This window comes from Lissotriton vulgaris, chromosome 1_1 (genome assembly GCF_964263255.1).
Source record: "Lissotriton vulgaris chromosome 1_1, aLisVul1.2, whole genome shotgun sequence".
Lineage (NCBI taxonomy): Eukaryota > Metazoa > Chordata > Amphibia > Caudata > Salamandridae > Lissotriton > Lissotriton vulgaris.
Window position 1 is genome coordinate 1,995,382,175 of NC_141685.1, and position 17,015 is coordinate 1,995,399,189.

Sequence of the window (17,015 nt, forward strand, 5' to 3'; positions counted from 1 at the left end):
CTGTGCTATGGAGCTATCAGATTTAGTCACTCCAGGACAGGCTGATTTCTGGAGGAAGGGTAGACAGAGGAGAGGGCACCTCAAAAGGATGCAGACCCCCAACACAAACTACAAAGACTCAGACCCTAAATCATATTTGGTGGCTGCAATTAGACTATAAGAAGAGGATCACAAGAAACCCAAAATTGTCAACTGTCAAGTGACCAATTGCGCTGTATCGAGGAGAAGCTCTGCAAGACTTCTACAAGTGACCCTGACTGGGGTCCATGGTCTGCCTGTCTCCGAGCTGGCTGAGGAGAGTGGTTGGATGGAGTGAGGTCCAGTGAAGGATCCTGGTGAGTGGATGCCAATAGTGAGTTGAAAGGAAACAGTTTAAGTTGGCTACCCTATATTCTAAGGGGATCGCCATGAGGTCTGCCTGCCTAGTTGTACCATTCAGGCTGTCACCCATGTGCAGGCTGAAATTGGCAATGCAATATGCCAGAGGGGGCCGTATGAAGACTGCAGGACTTCTGTCTCAGTCAGGCCATGGGACGTGGGCAGAGTTAAGCCAGTGACCCTGTATGCCAGAGGGGGCCGCTGTGAAGATTGGGTGACTGCCGTGCCAATCAGGCCATAGGCTGTGTGTAGAGTGAAATCAGAACTATGTATGCCAAAGGGGGCCGCCATGAAGAAGAAATTACTGCCATGCCGATTGGGCTGTCATCCGTGTGCAGAGAAAGGTCAGTGACCCTGTGTGTCAGAGGTGCCACTGTGAAGAACAAGGAATAGCCCCCATCACCTGTGGTAAAGATCTGAGGAACCTACTGTCTCAGCAGAGGAAGCACCTGGGATACCCAGAGGCTGCCTCTACAGAGCCACAAGTGCTACTCACCGGCAGTACCCACTGCAGCCCTCTACGATGTCCGAGAGTGAAATGCTCCAGAGGACTCTGGTAGAGAAACCCCCTACAAGAGTGGGTAAGAATAATTGCAGGGCCATAAGATCTTTGGGAGAACTTGTTCTGCAGCATAGCGCTCCGGGGCCTTGTACACCTTTTGACTTTGGAAGAGTCGGAGTGAAACTCCTGAGACTTGGACTACTAGTGGGGCCTCACCTGAATGTCACCTATAGTGAATGGGGAAAAGCCACTACCATTAGTGAGACGAAAGTGAGACTCAGGGAATTGCCTATCGACCACCAGAGCTTAACCTGAGGGGACTGTGTGTAATGTTTGTGCATACCATATTTTACTTTGTGTTCGATTATATATATATATATATATATCCTTCACCAAAACGCCAAAAATTACACGTGCACTCTCACAGGCCTCAGCTTAACCCCTTCCATGCTGGGCCGTTTCCGCCGCTGTGCGGTAAACAAAAGAACAGGGCGGGCCGTGACGAACCCCAGCCGTCATCAGCACACAAGCGCCGCAGAGCGTGACGGCTGGGGTTCGTCACCAGCATGGAAGGGGTTAAGGGGGAGACTGGCACTGCTACAAACTCAATAAATCGTTTAAACTGAGTTCTGTGAGAGTGCGCGTGTAATTTTTGGCCTTTTGGTGAAGGAAATAATTACGAGGCCTGTCCTGCCTCGACACGCGCACCAGCTGTGCAAAGAGCGCATTCCCGAAGCAGGACACTTTGGCGGGTAATATATATATATATATATATGTATATATATATATATATATTTATATATTTATATATCTTAAGTTTTTTCCTGAAGACGGTCAGAGTCTGCAAAGCCCTTATATGGGTTGGTAAGCTCTTCCATAGTTTAATGGATCCTGCAATTAAGTTTCTGCCCCCCCCCCCCAGTTAGTCTTTTGGATTCTGGGAACCATCATAAGATTGGGCCCGGGCAAGCAAAGGAGTCTGCTGGGAGAGTACCATTTCAACGACTGACTAAGGTACTGAGGATCTATATTGTGAAGCACTTTATAGGTAATGCATAAGGCCTTAAATTTAATCCGACTGCTTATGAGAAACCATTGAAGGTTTTTGATATCCTTGGCCTCTGAGTGGAACATGGGAATGCCAAGGATAAGTCTGGCCGCCGCATTTTGCACTGTCTGAATTTTATTGAGAAGTTTTTCTTGCATGTTCAGGTAGAGATAATTGCAGTAATCTAACTTTGATCTAACTTTGATAAGATTAAGGTAGTAATACCTGCCTTTTTTGTCTTTCTTTTTAGTGAGCCATGGTTGAGGCCAGTAACTCCTGCTTGCCCAGTGGCGCTCTGAAAGGGGTTCTGACAGGTGGTTAGTGTATTTGTCTCTCTTATTAAAGGTCACATCACAGAAATGTTTTTTGAAGGAGCAGATGTCAATGACAATTATGATCCCAGTAACGAACACCTTGTAGGAAGAATAGGAAGGGCTAATTAAACTGTATTATTATCACAGATCAAGGAAACATGGAAGTAATTAACAAGGAAATTCAAACTTTAGCACGGATAAAGGGGTAGACAGAGACTCAAGTCAAAAACACGTTTGAGTTAAGATTCTGAAATCATTAAAAAAATCAAGTGGAGCAGAATAAATTCTTGGGTAAATGTAATCAAACCAATTGACAACTGTTTAGAAGATGCAAATTCAAGCTATTGTGACCCTTTAAACATATATTTATTTTTATTTTTTATTTCATTTATGAAGTTTTGTATAGTGCAAACAAGATCCAAGCAGGTATCAAAGCGCTTCACAATCAGGGTAGGTAGGATACAGTGGTAGGGGAAAAAGAGAAGAAAAAAACATTTGTTACATATATGTGCATAGCATGCTAAAACTGGGATTCCCAGGTGTACAAATATGTAGTAGTCACGCAGAGCATCAAAATAGAGGCCCGGTTAGTAAACTGTAGAGTTATGGCCTTTCAGGACAAAAACGTATTCATTAGGATTTTTTTCACTTCCTTTTTGAAAGAATTAGTGGATGAGATTCGAAGGAATTCTGGTGGAAGAGAGTTCCAGATCTTTGGGGCAATATCTAACATAGCAACGTTTACTTAAAATTCTACAACTGTAACACCGGAACGACCACATTTTCTTAAAGAGTTCAGTTAATGAGCAGAGGTATAAATTCCACATGTGAAGACTAGACTGTAGTAATTCTTTTAAAATTATGCAGATGTCACATGTGCAAAGTTGTAACCAGGCTCAGCAGGTAGCATCAGAAAACTGTATGCTGGCTAAAGGCCTGGCAATATCTATCAGGGAGTTTCACCCCTCATCACTGCTCCACTGTATATGTGAAATCTTAATTTCAATTTAGTTTTCTGACAAAAAAGAAACATATGCACAGAGACTAGGGGCGCAGGAGATGCTGCAGCACCTCCAAAATAACCATGCTGCAGTTCAGAACATGAATGAGCTAATATATCCCTTTAAATTTTATTTTTATCTTGTCACATTTGATGTGCATTCACTGAAAGATGTAAAATGTCTGGCTATACCTTATGACAAATTGCTGCTTAGTTTTTAAAAAGGGACTTGGTGTTTATTTAATTCTTTCTCCGATTGGGAAGTTAAAAAATGTTATAAAGTGAACCATGGAACAATGTTGCTGACTACAGTGAGTATTAAATGATAGGCGGTAGGATGTAATTTATTCCTAACACAACAATATTAATAGGTAAATACCTGTAAATGAACTGTACAAATATATGCAAATACAGCAGCAGTTAGGAAAGCACAAAAGAAGCCATAATGAAGCACTTTTCTGAACTGTGATGGAAACAAAAGATTTTAACAAACCAATACACTTGCTGATGCACAAATGCAATATTAGTTGAAATCAGTGATGTTGTAAGACATGCGCAAAGTGGGCAAATGTCCAAGGCCCACACCTTTAAGGGGCCCCCTGAAAAGATGATATTTCTCTTTCGCTATCTCACATCTCTTCTTGAGGATTTATTGGAGCCCTGAAAAAGATATAGTTCACTTGTGTTTGTGTGACCTTAACATTTACAGATATTGTGTGGTCTTCAATTACCAAAAAATAGGCAATAAAATTCAAAATTAGTCTGAACAGGGGTCCCAAAGTATGTTATGCCCTGGATCCCAAAAATCATTAGTTTCACCTACATTATTGTCTGTGTGCTGTATAGTTTGATGAGTAAAACTGTATTTATCTGCAAATATACTGGTCATTTCAATGGAAAATGTGCTGTTTTTACATGACAGTGCACTATCGTACAGCACTTTAGCAATATAGGGGTATATTCACAAGAACGTGTGATAAACTACAGCAAGAGTAGCGAAATGCAACTTTCAACAACGCAGCCTATCACAGGAAAATAACACTGTGTCAACGTGGAATTCACAACGCGGCGGTAGCATGCGATAGACACCAGACAATGGGGCAAATGTCTGTGTGAAAATCAATGCCGCGCCACTAATATACAATTCGAGAACGCAAAAAAAATACGATGAGGCCAAAAGCGGTACAAAAAGTAGTGGAAAACAGCCACAGGCCGGCAAATCCCACGCGTCTGGCGGGACAATGCACCATAAAAACCACAGAAAAAATACACCAGAAATAAGCCAAAGCACGTAGCAACATGGATGCACCGAGTACCGAGGAGGCCAATCCAGGAGGCCAATAGGCGTCGGCATGACGTGACTACCCAAACGAGGCACCAACCCGCTGTCAGCAGGAAGGCAGCAATGGCGACAGGAGATGACAGTCCAGCACCACCGGAGGAGCTGGAGCAAACCCTGGCCACAGTCATCAGTGTGAAGACGGACACAACATCAACAGGGAGTGCAACAAACAGGGACTGGGGGACGGGGGGGAGATGGGCACAATGGCATACATGCACAATGAGGCGTAGCACACTGCACCCCCACAAACACCCAGGATCATGTCCCAGATCCCCTTGGCACACTGCAGCACACACACATAGCATGAACAGCACACCCCCAATGAGGAAAACGTGGAACAATGCACATAGCTGACACTGCCGAACAGAGGAGACAACTGGCTCTGCACATGCACAGAAACATGCCCACTACATCTGACAGATCCAGAAACTGTGAAATGGAAATGTACGCATGCAACCTCACATTCATCATGTAGTCCAAATGTACATTGTCCCGCAGGAGAATCCAGCATCCCCCAACAGTAACAATGTACATTGCCATACAGTCTGCATGCAAACCAGCACAGTGCGCCAACATATATGTCAACACAAAGTCAACACGCACCTCCCTTCACATCGCAGAGGGGCACACAACACCTTTAGCAGAGCAAAGAATACAGCACATCAGTGATTCCGGAGAGGACACCACACTGTCGACACCGATGCCCTACAACAGCCCATGATATCCCATGTAACACCCACCAGGACCCGACCAGCCAAGCAACTCAGGGGGGAACACCGAGCCTGCAACAGACCACAAAGCAGGAAGCTCCCGCAAGCATAGTTGGCTCACAACACTTCACCCACCCACACATGGCACCCCAATGCCATATGTCAGCACGCCAAAAAGAGGTGGCCCAACAGGTGTGGGTGAGGGTCGAACCCATGGACACATATGTAGGGGTCTATCACCCTTCAGGGCCAACCCACACCCCAGTAAGGAGACCAACACTGCTATAGAGACACATGCAGATGCATATTCACAGTATAGAACCATGCCCAGGGACACTCAAATAGCAGTCACACACCCATGTTGGCTCAGCTTACGATGGCCCAGGCCACTCCCCTTACGAATTGAGTGAATGACGACTAAGTTACATGTTCAAGCTCCAACCCGCTGCTTGCGGTGACATGTCTGCATCCGTTGTACACAGCACAATGTAATGTCATAGGGCCCAGGGCCCACATGCATACTACAAGACCACAGGGACACACGCAGATATCATGTTGAACTGGCTATGGGCACATGCGCCCGGCCCCTTTATTGGCAGGGCCACATGTACAGTGACGCCTGTGCTGGATGCGTGTGGGGTGAGTGTAAGCCATTCCGCATGGAATGTCGGGTGCTGGCAACCACTTGAACATTGGACACCAGTGCAACGGAAACAGAAAACACATGCATCACCAAGTCAACTGCTGAGCAACATGGAGGGAGCTGGAGAAAGTCCAGAGGACAGCCAACATGCAAACAGAAGTGTCCGTGAGTTGGAGTGCACTGGGTTTGGGACACTAGAGATGAGCGGGCTCATGTGAATTAGAAGTCTTGGATTGTGTCCCTTCGACATATTCCTGATGCAGATGCAGTGGGGTGTGTTAAACCTGCATCATCTTCCCCATCAATGTCTCAGAGCACCCACACTGTTTGACGTGACATAGCTGCGCAACCACTCAACGGCACAAAAATCAAACAGCAACGGACAATGGCCTGCGGTGCACTGATTCACTGCCACCTGGAGTGCTGAGCAGGGTATCAGGCCGATGATGGCATCCAAGACAGGTCTGAGCAACTCCATAAGTCTGTCATGACCACCGTTTTAACTCTGGCAGATGGCGGTTGGAGGTGGTCCTTGCGGTGGTGGTGTGTGCCTCCTGCGGTGATGTGACGTCCGGGCCGGTCTGGACTCGCTTTGGTGTGTGAGCCCTGGTGGGACGCATTTGGGCCCAGGGGCTGCGTACAGCACAAGGCCACAGAGAAATGGCGTTGATGATCTCAAGGCCTACGCATGGGGCCCATCCAATGTCTCCGGAGAAGAGGTCCCGGACCTGATCAGCACAAAGTTAGTGGCCCTGGAAGCACTGCGGCCGGGACAGACACCCAGCCACGGGCCTGTGACTTGCAATGCATTTGGGCCCAGAGTCTGCGTACAGCGCAAGGCCACAGAGAAATGGAGTTGATGACTCCAAGGTCAATGCATCGGGCCATCCAATGTCTCCGGAGAAGAGGTCCCGGACCTGACCAGCACAGAGTTAGTTGCCCCGAATGCACTGCGGCCAGCACAGGCACCCAGTCACGGGACGGTGACTTGCGGTGTAGTCAGATGGGCCATGCAACCAGAGAGGGTCATTATCAATGTCCGAGGTGTATGTTGCAGAGGGATTCGGGGGACAGTGGAAGGTGTCCTCCAGGGCATGACGCAGAAAGATTTGATTTTATCCGGAAGCAGCAAATGGAGGAGTGGAATGCAACAGCCTTGTTGCCACCACCAATTCGGTATCAGCTACATGAGGATGAAAACTGCCCCCTAATCCATATACTCAGACGCCACCTAAGTTCGACCATAGAATGTCCATGAATGTCGGGGAACAGACTTAGTGGCACTGGGGCTAAATGGGGATGTAGTCTGCAATGATGCTGTTACACTGATATGAACTCCGCCATTGCAAAATCATGACTCTGTGACCTGCTGGACAGCAGTGTAGGCCGGAGGCAGCGGTCAGCAGTGGCCCACAGCCACGTGTCGTTGGCTCACGATGCACAGCGCTAGTGACACCATGACAGTTGTCGGTAGTGTACGAACACCTCCGTAACGATGATCCTTTTCTCTCCCCAAATATGCAAGGAAACATCCTGTTACACCTCTCCTTGTGTGCAATGATATGTAATCTGCCTTTGCATACTCAATGTTCAGGTCCAACTCTGTGACCGACTCAAGCGCAACCTAGGCCGATAGCAGTGTAGGGCGGAGGCAATGGTCAGCATGGGTCATTCACTGAGTGTCGCCGGCATAGGTTGGTGGTCCCACCGCCCTGCATAGTTCAGGTTCAGTGGCACCACGTGTTCGGTTATCTCCGTGACTGTGGTCCAGCTTTCGTCCGGACTGATCCGCATCTTCCTCTTACTCCTCTCTGTGCGACCACTGGTGTGGACTCTGCCATTCGTTATTCACGACTAGGTGCTGGATGTGAGACCTACTGGTCCACAGGGTAGTCCTGGCCCCTCATCCATGTATTGCTGGCTGGTGTTGAACAGGGTTTGTAGCAGCACGTGTCACCGGCTGGCGTTAAACAGGGTTTGTGGCAGCATGTGTCGCAAGATGCCCATATGGAACTATGCCTTACGGATCAAAGGGAGTCTGGTGCTTTGGCCACTGGCCCAGATTTGGGGTCACTGCCATTCAGGAGCGAGGACAAAGTTTCACATATGGGACCCACTGGGCCACAGAGGACCACAGTAGAATATGTCAACGAGGAAGGAGTAATGTGGGCCGGTGTCTGGAGGCCAGCGATGGTCTGAAAGGCTGGCAGGGTTGCGGGTCTCAGGCTTGGAGCTTACACAGGCACGTGGTGGGCCCTCCTTGACACACGCCGGTGTCAGCTGCTGATCAGTGTGGCCTGGCTGTGCAGGGTCGGGCCTGACGGGTTCGTGGTCCAGCGGTCCGGTGTATGGCAGGCACACAGGATCTCAGGCAACTCCGCTACCGAGGGCGGCATGGGCCTCATGGCTTGGTGGGAGGCACCGCCCTGGCAGAGACCTTGGGCTCTCTGGAAGAGGACCACGTCCATGGCTATGTGCTTTTTATTCACACCCCTACGCTGGCCTGGCGTTTGCCGGGCCATCCCACTCTGCTCATGATTTTGGTGGGCGTAACAAGCAACATTTCCGCGAGGACCACCACTGGCTGGGGTGACATGGTTGCGTCCACTGTCCACTACACTCCATACACCAGAGGTGTATGTCACTGTGGACTTGGATGTGTTCTGCATACTGCCGTCTCTCCAGCACATCGCCGCCACTCTTGGCTTGTGTACTTTCTCAATCATGGGTCGACTGCATCCTTCACAAATGCCTGGTTGCCACCTCTCCCCAATATCCGCTTATTGTGTGGCTGAGGTGCCATTCCGTTGATTGGTCATGTTCACGGCTTGCCCAGCTTACCATTGAAAGTTGTTCTATCATGTCTGGTGGGTGGGCATATTGTTCTGCATGTTGGTTGTGAATTTGTGGTGTGTGCATTGCCAGAGTTGTGGATTGTATGGTTGCGGAGTTGAGATGAGTGGGGTGTTAATTGGGAACTCGCCAAGGGGCTGTGCATTTCCCTTGGTGCCTTCCTGGGAACGCTGGTTGCTGATGGACTGTCGGAGGATGTAGGGCCCATGCACACTGGCTGTGTATTTGGAGGCGACATTGGTGAAGGTCCGAAGGTGTTCGGATGATGCCTGCACATTGATGTGTGGCGTGAGCTTCCTGTTGCGCTGATTGTGTGCTTTGCACCAGGAATCACAGGTGGGACATGTGTGCAGTGGATTGCCCCCAACACGTGAGGGCATCCAGCTGTGGCATATGGTCCTTGCTTGGTCTCCGGCGGATCCTGCGCTTTGTGTTGGACGTATGGGGCCTGGGGTGCCAGGGTGATGGTATGGTGATGTCCAGGACAGGTGTGGGGTACTTGGATGTGGCTGGCTGTGAGACTCCACCAACTCTGGCAGGTGTTGGTTGGGGTGTGCCAGGGTCCAACAGGTGCAGCTGCAGCACAGCCAGCAGCTTGGTGTGGGGTGGTATGTTGGTTGTCCGCTGTGTTGGTGCCGTTGGCCTGTTGGGTGTTGGGTGATGATGGCCAGGATGCTTAGGATGGTTTATCCTTTCAGCCTGTAGTGGATAGTGACATTGTCAGGTGTTGGAGGCAGGTGCGTTTCCTGGGGGGCTACTGTCAGTCTGCACTGCCTCTGTGGTGGTCCCGGGCGGGGGTGGGGGTGCTGGGTGGGTGTTGTGGCCCTCTTGGGTGTCGGGCTGCATGATATGTGGCTCCATGGCATCTGTTGCCCTTCCGATGGCGCCCTGGGCTGTACCCCGTTTTGTGGTGCAGGCTGTGGCCTGACTTTACACCTGGTCAGAGCAGGTGTTAATTTCCTGCTGCTAACGCACCTTATTGCGTGTTTTGTATTCTTATCGCCGATCTGGCAGATCGTTGTGAATGTTGAGGTGTTGTGTTTTCGTGGCTTTTTTGCACGGGAACGCCTACTCTGCATCTCATTAGCGATGGTTGCAGAGGTCCTCTGTGGCGATGTTTTTTGCACCTGCTATCGCGGGAAAACTGGTGCTGTGGGCTGTTAGCACCAGCTTGTGAATGGCGCAGTAAATTTATCACGACTTTGGCTGCGCTAAAGTGCCATTAATTTGGCGATAGCTCCTTGAGAATATGCCCCGTAGTTGTTCCAAAATGCACCACCACCTACTTACTACACCCTTACCACTGTCCTGCTACATTTGCTGCACTTGTTCTTTGTGTAACATGCAGATTTTTCACAAGCGCTATGATTTCAATGATGTAACCTTGAAGGCGGCACCCACTCTTAAAATTGCTCCAGTATCACTGGATTGAAGCACCTGCAAGTGTTTACTTTAAAGATGATAAGTTACTTACTAGTAGCAGCACTAGAATCTAATACAAGGGCCATGCATGGGGATGCATGAGAAACTACAGTTCCCTGGCCCGCCCTGGCTCCTTCTGAGGGTGTTAACCCTGACACTCTTCACGTGGACAACACTTCACCCTGCTTTTTCGGTCCTGAAGAAGCGCCACAGATCTTTAAGACCATGCGGGCAGAAAACATTTCGACCTCTGTCACATTGTAGTTACCTGGGGCTCATTAAGCCGATAGATGTAACCTATGGGTTTTTACTCTGTCATGGGTACCCCTTCATTAAAAATTATATTTCTGGTAACCCTTAGACAGTTTTAACTCACGTTGCACGCACCATATCACCCTCTAAGAGGACCCACTCCACACACCTGCATGCACCCAACATCGTTTTGTCTTAAAATATCTCCGCCAAAGCAACCATTCGGGGGACCCGTGGGGCATTGCAGCGCCGGCCCGACGAGGAGCACAACACCGGATGATGAAGCATGACAACCTTTGGGGTGTGTGAGGGCATCAAAAGACAAGACTTGTTCTTCCCTCTTACAAGTGGGTCCTAAAAACCTAGGATTACTCTGCTATCCGTTATCCTCCCTCTCTGCTCCTTTCCTCCCCCTTTGTATCGAATGGGCGACAATTTGTACACCTCGCCGGGAACAGTGCCCCCCCTTTGATTAAAATGATCCACTCTACCACCATACAACATTTACGGTATGGGAGAACCACAGAATGGACATTTTTCAGTCACATACGAAGGATCTCCTTGGCTGTCGTACCACTATTTGGAAGAAAAATTGTGGCAATGGCACCATTTTGAAAATGGCAGTTTAGCTGTGTTTGGCCCAGGTAATTAAATTGGTGGTATTTCAAGTGGGGGTGCCTGGAAACTATGTGGAGATGTTTCAGTGTCGAAGTCCATAATATCCTGCTGGGAAAGGGGGACTCATTTGTCCCTCATGGCATTTGAAAGTGCAACAAGGGCTTCCAATAGCGCCCCATACAGCACTGTGAAGGCCCTTCTGTCGTTACCATCTCTAAGCGTAGCTGTAGTGTTGGAGATGTTGTGGGTTCTGTCTGATCTTGTCCCCATACAGTCATAATCGTGTTTGCCAAGGCATGTGTCAGGGACTGCCCTTCATCCATGTCCTACTAAGCCCTGAGCACTTGGAAAGACATCTGGCTTTTGTTCATGTAGAGTTCCCCAACTGAAGTCCCGCCTCTGTCCGCACTCTTGTATTATATCGGTCAGCCACCTTGTGAAAGTCCGTGAGCACCCACAGTGGAGTGGAACTGAGTATGGTAAGGAATTCTTCTGGGACTACACATAAGGGTACCTTCAGAGTTTAGCCATCCTGGTGAGGCGTCCTGGCAGCGGTGTTTCCTATCAAGGATCCATCAACCAATCTACTATCTTGCGTACCCCAGTGTCTCTCATAACAGCTACCTTTTGGTAAATGGGGGCATCCAAAAGCCACTGCACGAGTCACTGCAGCTGTGCTGCCTCATAGTAAAGTTTGTAATACAGAGCACCAGCCCTTCTTTATCCAGAAGGGCATATAGTTTGGGAAGAACTATTTTTTTCCTCTCTGCACCCCAAATCTGGTCAGAGAGAACCATATTCAAATCTGTGAAAAAATGCCTGGGCAAGGTAACCGGAAGCAGGTAACCAGGAGCACTGAAAAGTAATATAACAATCTAGGAAGTACCAACATTTTGGCTATAGTCTCTCTGCCCATCGGGGATAGTGGGAGAAATCTCTCGAAAGGTAGGGAGCAGCGTGCACCAACCACCACCTTTTCCAGGTTCTCCTACACAAAGTCCTCGTCTGAATGATAGGCGTTAACCCCAGGTATCACAAGACATCAATACTCCACTCTGGGCCTGTGGATGGGATGGATGCGTGCTCGCGGTCCAATGTTGTCTTAAGGAAGAAAAGGCAGGATTTTGTCCAGTTTAGCTTCAGACTGGAGGATGTTCAAATTCATCTATGGTACCCATCACCAGCAGCAGATCTCTGTGTACATCCTACAGGTACACAAACGCATAAGCCACATATAGAGAGACACCACCCAAACATTGTTGCTCAGTATCTCCCAGTATGGTCCACGCATTTGAAATAGCCCTGCCAAGGGTTTCATTGCCCTGGCAAATATAATCGGCCAGAGCAGACATCCTTGCCTGGTGTCCCTATAAATTCTGAAAGCATCAGAAATCCTTCTGCCAGTGCGTAACCTGGGCCACTCCATCAGTATCGCAATATCTTGGGCCCCAATCCCATTTTCTTCAGTATCATCATGAAGTAGAGCCATCCGAGAGTGTCAAAAGCTTTCTCTGTATTTAGAGATAGAGCTGTGTGCAGTGGGTTCACCTGCGAGCTTTCATCCACGAGGTGAAATAGGTGCCTTAAATCGAGAAATGTATTTCCCCCTGGTATAAAACCATTCTGGTGATGATGGACCAGCGTGGTGAGATAAGGAAGTAACCTATTTTCAAAAATCACCTGAAGGATTTCACAGTTGGTTTTGAGGAGGGAGAGTTGCCTATAGAAGTTCATGTCCAGGGGGTCTCACCCGGTTTTGAAAGGCCCACATTCAGCACCTCCAGCATAGATGTGGGCAGGATACCTTTGCCCCCAGCGAGCTGAAACATCCTGGAGGAGCTTTGTGGCTAATACCGCACTGTAGGCTGAGTAAAATTCCCCCGGGAGCAAGTGTATCCCCTGTGCCTTATTGTGGGCCATCTCATCACTCTGACCTTCTCTATCACCAATGGGTCATTGAGGACAGCCGTGGCTCGTGGAGGGAGTTGCGGTAGGGCAATTTAATCAATAAAACTAATTTCGTAGCACGGGCTGCATCGCATTTTGCGATGCAGGGCACGCTACGAAATTCGTTTTATTTATCAAATTGTTTACTTACCTCCAATTATCCATATTCCGGTTTTTAGCACCCCTCACCCTGCCCCTCCCCTGCCTTCTGCCTCACCGCAACTCCCTCCACGGGCCGTAGCTGATTGAGGACATGGTGTTACAGAGGGTCGAGCCTTGGAATAGGCAACTTGTCCACGTATTCATGCAAGGGCGGGCTCCCTTGGTCCTGTGCTGCATCATGGAGGGATCTCTAATAGTCTAGGAAGACTTTGTTGATGTGTGTCTGCACGTTAAGGGTGTCTCCATTTTGAGATTGAATGGCATTCACTTGCAATCTAGGTGACTCAGATCACAAGAGTCACCCAAGTATGCCCCTCACTTTGCTTCCCTCGGCGTGCTGCCTGGCTATACAGTCCTTGTTGTCTAATTTCCTGAGTCAATCCACCACAGCTCTATGATCCTTTCTAATAATTAAGACATTGCTTTAGTTCCCAATGCCCTGCACTACTCGCACCGCCCCCTCTCATATGGTGAATTCCAGATACAAGATCTGCGTTTGTAGCTCTAGTTTCATGCCATACAGGGACTTAATGCAGTAGCCCCTTATGACTGCCTTAAATGTATCCAATTTCAACCCCTGTCAGTGGCAATCCTGTCATTGTCCTCAAAGTATTGCTGTCCAGCAGAGAGGGGTGCACGCCAGGTCTGGGCGGATTCCGTCATTCGCACACTGGGCCTGATCTAGATATTGAAGGACAAGTTCCTCTACATACAGAGGGGGTTCAGTTAACCAGCAGGATGTTGTAATGTGAGCGGTCGATGCAGAGCTTTTCAAGGCACAACTGTCTTGTCCTCCATCTTAGCCACACCCCACTACATAGAGTTTCTTCATATCAGTTTTCTTTAATACTTCCTGCTTTCATACAAGTCCTCAGCTGGGCAAATGTCTTATTTTTGTTATCAAAGCTTAGTTTTAGATATGTAGATAGCTCGGTCTGTGAATGTACTTGACTGATTTTACATCCTATCTCTGTGTGTGTATTTTTTGCTTCTGCCTCAAACCATATCTTAGCATTCTTCCAATACTCTCTACATCCAGCTTACTTTAAATCTGGAAATGCTGGGTGTTAGTCAGCGCATTGTATAAGTGCTTTTAAACACCAGCATAAGCTGCGGCAATAAGTCTGTGGTTTCTTTTTCATGACTATCACATTTTCACTAGATTATTACAAATGTCTAAGCAAACTCATTGCTTTCATAGTGTTTTACTATAATAAAATTAGTAACTTGATTTAAATTGCTAGCTGTCATGAAGGTCTAGTCTACCAGTGAAGAGCTTGTGGGTGAGCATTGGGAAATCTCATTTTGTGTGAAGCTCAATGAAATACAGCAGTCTCTTCACAACAATGGCAATCCTTGACAATACTGAAATTTCTCTGGAAGTTTTGCTAGTCATTTTGGTTCTTATGTGAAGCACCTCTGAAGCCAACCTGCAGTTGGGTTTTGAAACTGTATTTTTATGCTTTTTCACTGTTCCTATGTTGCCAGTGTCAAAATCATCTGTGCACCATTTAAGTCCACTCTTTTTACCCTAAACTAAAGTCTTATTAAAATGGTGCAGCAGTGAATTCTAGATTTATTGAAGGTTCTACGAAGCCTAACCAAGGGCTGGCTACAGTGGTTAGAGTTTGTATTTAGTCTAAGGCACTGACGTGTTCTGCTCTATCAAGTACAATTTTGATTTTCTGAAACTCGATTGCTTTAAATAAAGCTCATTTGGAAAATGATGGTCCATAGCATTTTAAGATTTTGCTTGCATGACACTTGCACCACTTGTGAACCGAATGGATTCTATGCTTGATTTAAGCGCCTTTCGGTTAGCTTCCATCAGATATTGGCCGAAATATTGTCAATCACATCTTGGATTCGTTCACAAGAGTATTTTTGTTCTCTGTTTTTATATTGCCTGTTATGTGTAGCCTTCTGCTTCGACTGGAATGCATGATGGACTATTTTAACATTTGTGATTGGAAAGGTAGCACTGGAAAGCGAGTTCCGACAAAATCATCTGAAAAATGGATGTTACAGAAAAGGGGTTTGTTTATTTTTCTAATGACCGAGTGATTACAAACAGGGCGGTAATATTGCAACACAATTTTTCATACATCATCATTCTTCATTGTTTTACTTTTCCCAGTTGCTCACCGTGTATATAATCAGTCAGAAAACAGCACAGCCGCAATGGGGTGTGAGCTCTGACAAAAGCATTGGAAAAACGCTCGAGCATACATTTTTCCGATGCTTTAGTCTTTGCTAGATCCCCAGTTCACAAAAAAATGTTTGCAAACCATCAGCATGCAGTATGAAGCTAAATCAATTGGCTTTGCTAATAATCATTGTTCTGCTGCGACTATTCAGTTTACAATGAGTGTATTTATCTTTCACCTGTCTTGCATTTGTAATATATGCTTTTGAAACAAGATTCTTTTGGTTTGCTGTTTTGAAACTAATACTATTGTGGGCCTATTTGTGATGGTACATTTACATGTGTAAATCTACTATTGCACCTAGACATAATAATACACTTTTTTGCAGTTCACTGTTTCTGAATATAAAGCTAATCCAAGGTATAGACCTATATGTCTACACCACCTAGAAGAGCACCTAAAACAGGATTTACAAGTGTAACCTGTGAAATAAATTGATGTTTATTTTCTATCCATAATTAATCAAATAAAATGTTATAGCACATTAATTTAAATGTGTATTAAATACTGTATTCATAAAATATATATATATATATATTTATGTATATATAATTTCGAAATAATATTCTTTATGAAAATATTTTAAAAATCCACCTACATTGAAAAAGATTTAATATGCATTTAAAATGAGTTAACATTTGTATATATAATTCTTTTTAAATACTACTAATTATTTAGCAAAAGTTTTAAAGATTCCTATAATGTTACTATTAAAATAACGTATTTATTGCATTAAAAAAATATAATAATTACATAAACTACAAAATATTTATTTCATATACATATATAGTCTGCTTAATTATATTGAATTAAACATTTCCTATGGGGTGTTATTTTAAGTTTGTGCCTTCATTATTTTCCATGGCTCTGTGAGTGGCCATGTGTGTTGCTGTACTTACTCCAAGGCTAGGCTGGAGTACATTTATGACAATTTTGGGGCCTTTCTGGCTGTAGTAACGTTAGAAGTGCAGCTTGTGTCTAGCAATGGGCTTACTCTTATGCAGGTGGGTGTTTTTTTTCAAGTCCCTCACTAGGCTCCTCACATGTAGGTTTAAGTATTGCTCATTGTCCAGCCACTCCCCGTGTCCCTCCAACATTTACTACTAAGGGCCTCATTACGATGTTGGTCAGAAAGGAATCCAACCGAGACTTTGTCGGAATCGGTTGTGACCGACTCAGGTTCGGAGAGTCCAACCGACCGATTACGATGTTTCGGAACACCGTTCAGTCAGATTCAATGGGAGCCTGTGTTCTGACTGACAACAAAGGCTCTCTTTGAAAAAATGGGTGGTTCAGGAAAACCTTGCACCCTGTCGCAGGCACCCCATGGTGCCTGCCACACTGTGCATGGCCGTAAAACGGGGAGCCCTGGGTACCCCCACAAGCCCCAACAGCAGGCCTTCGGGTGAAGGGGGTCCAGCTATACCCCAAAGTCAAAGTCAGTTACATGTCGGACAGACCGATTTGGAAAGACTGTCCGAATCCGATATCGTAACACATCGGTTGGAAACACAGACCATAGAGCTGTCTGATTCTGCTCCGACTGACTTGGATTCTCATATTCGGAATTACCAAATGGTTACCTTCGATCATAATTGGCCAGTAGGAAATGTTTCC

At 46.6% G+C, this 17,015-nt stretch overlaps 1 protein-coding gene across 1 annotated transcript in view; it reads right to left on the bottom strand.

Annotated features, from left to right (window-relative positions):
- The window catches only part of CAMK1D (calcium/calmodulin dependent protein kinase ID), a 1,555,766-nt gene that overhangs the window by 1,056,969 nt on the left and 481,782 nt on the right, over window positions 1–17,015 (bottom strand). The gene's annotated exons all lie outside the window — the stretch shown is intronic.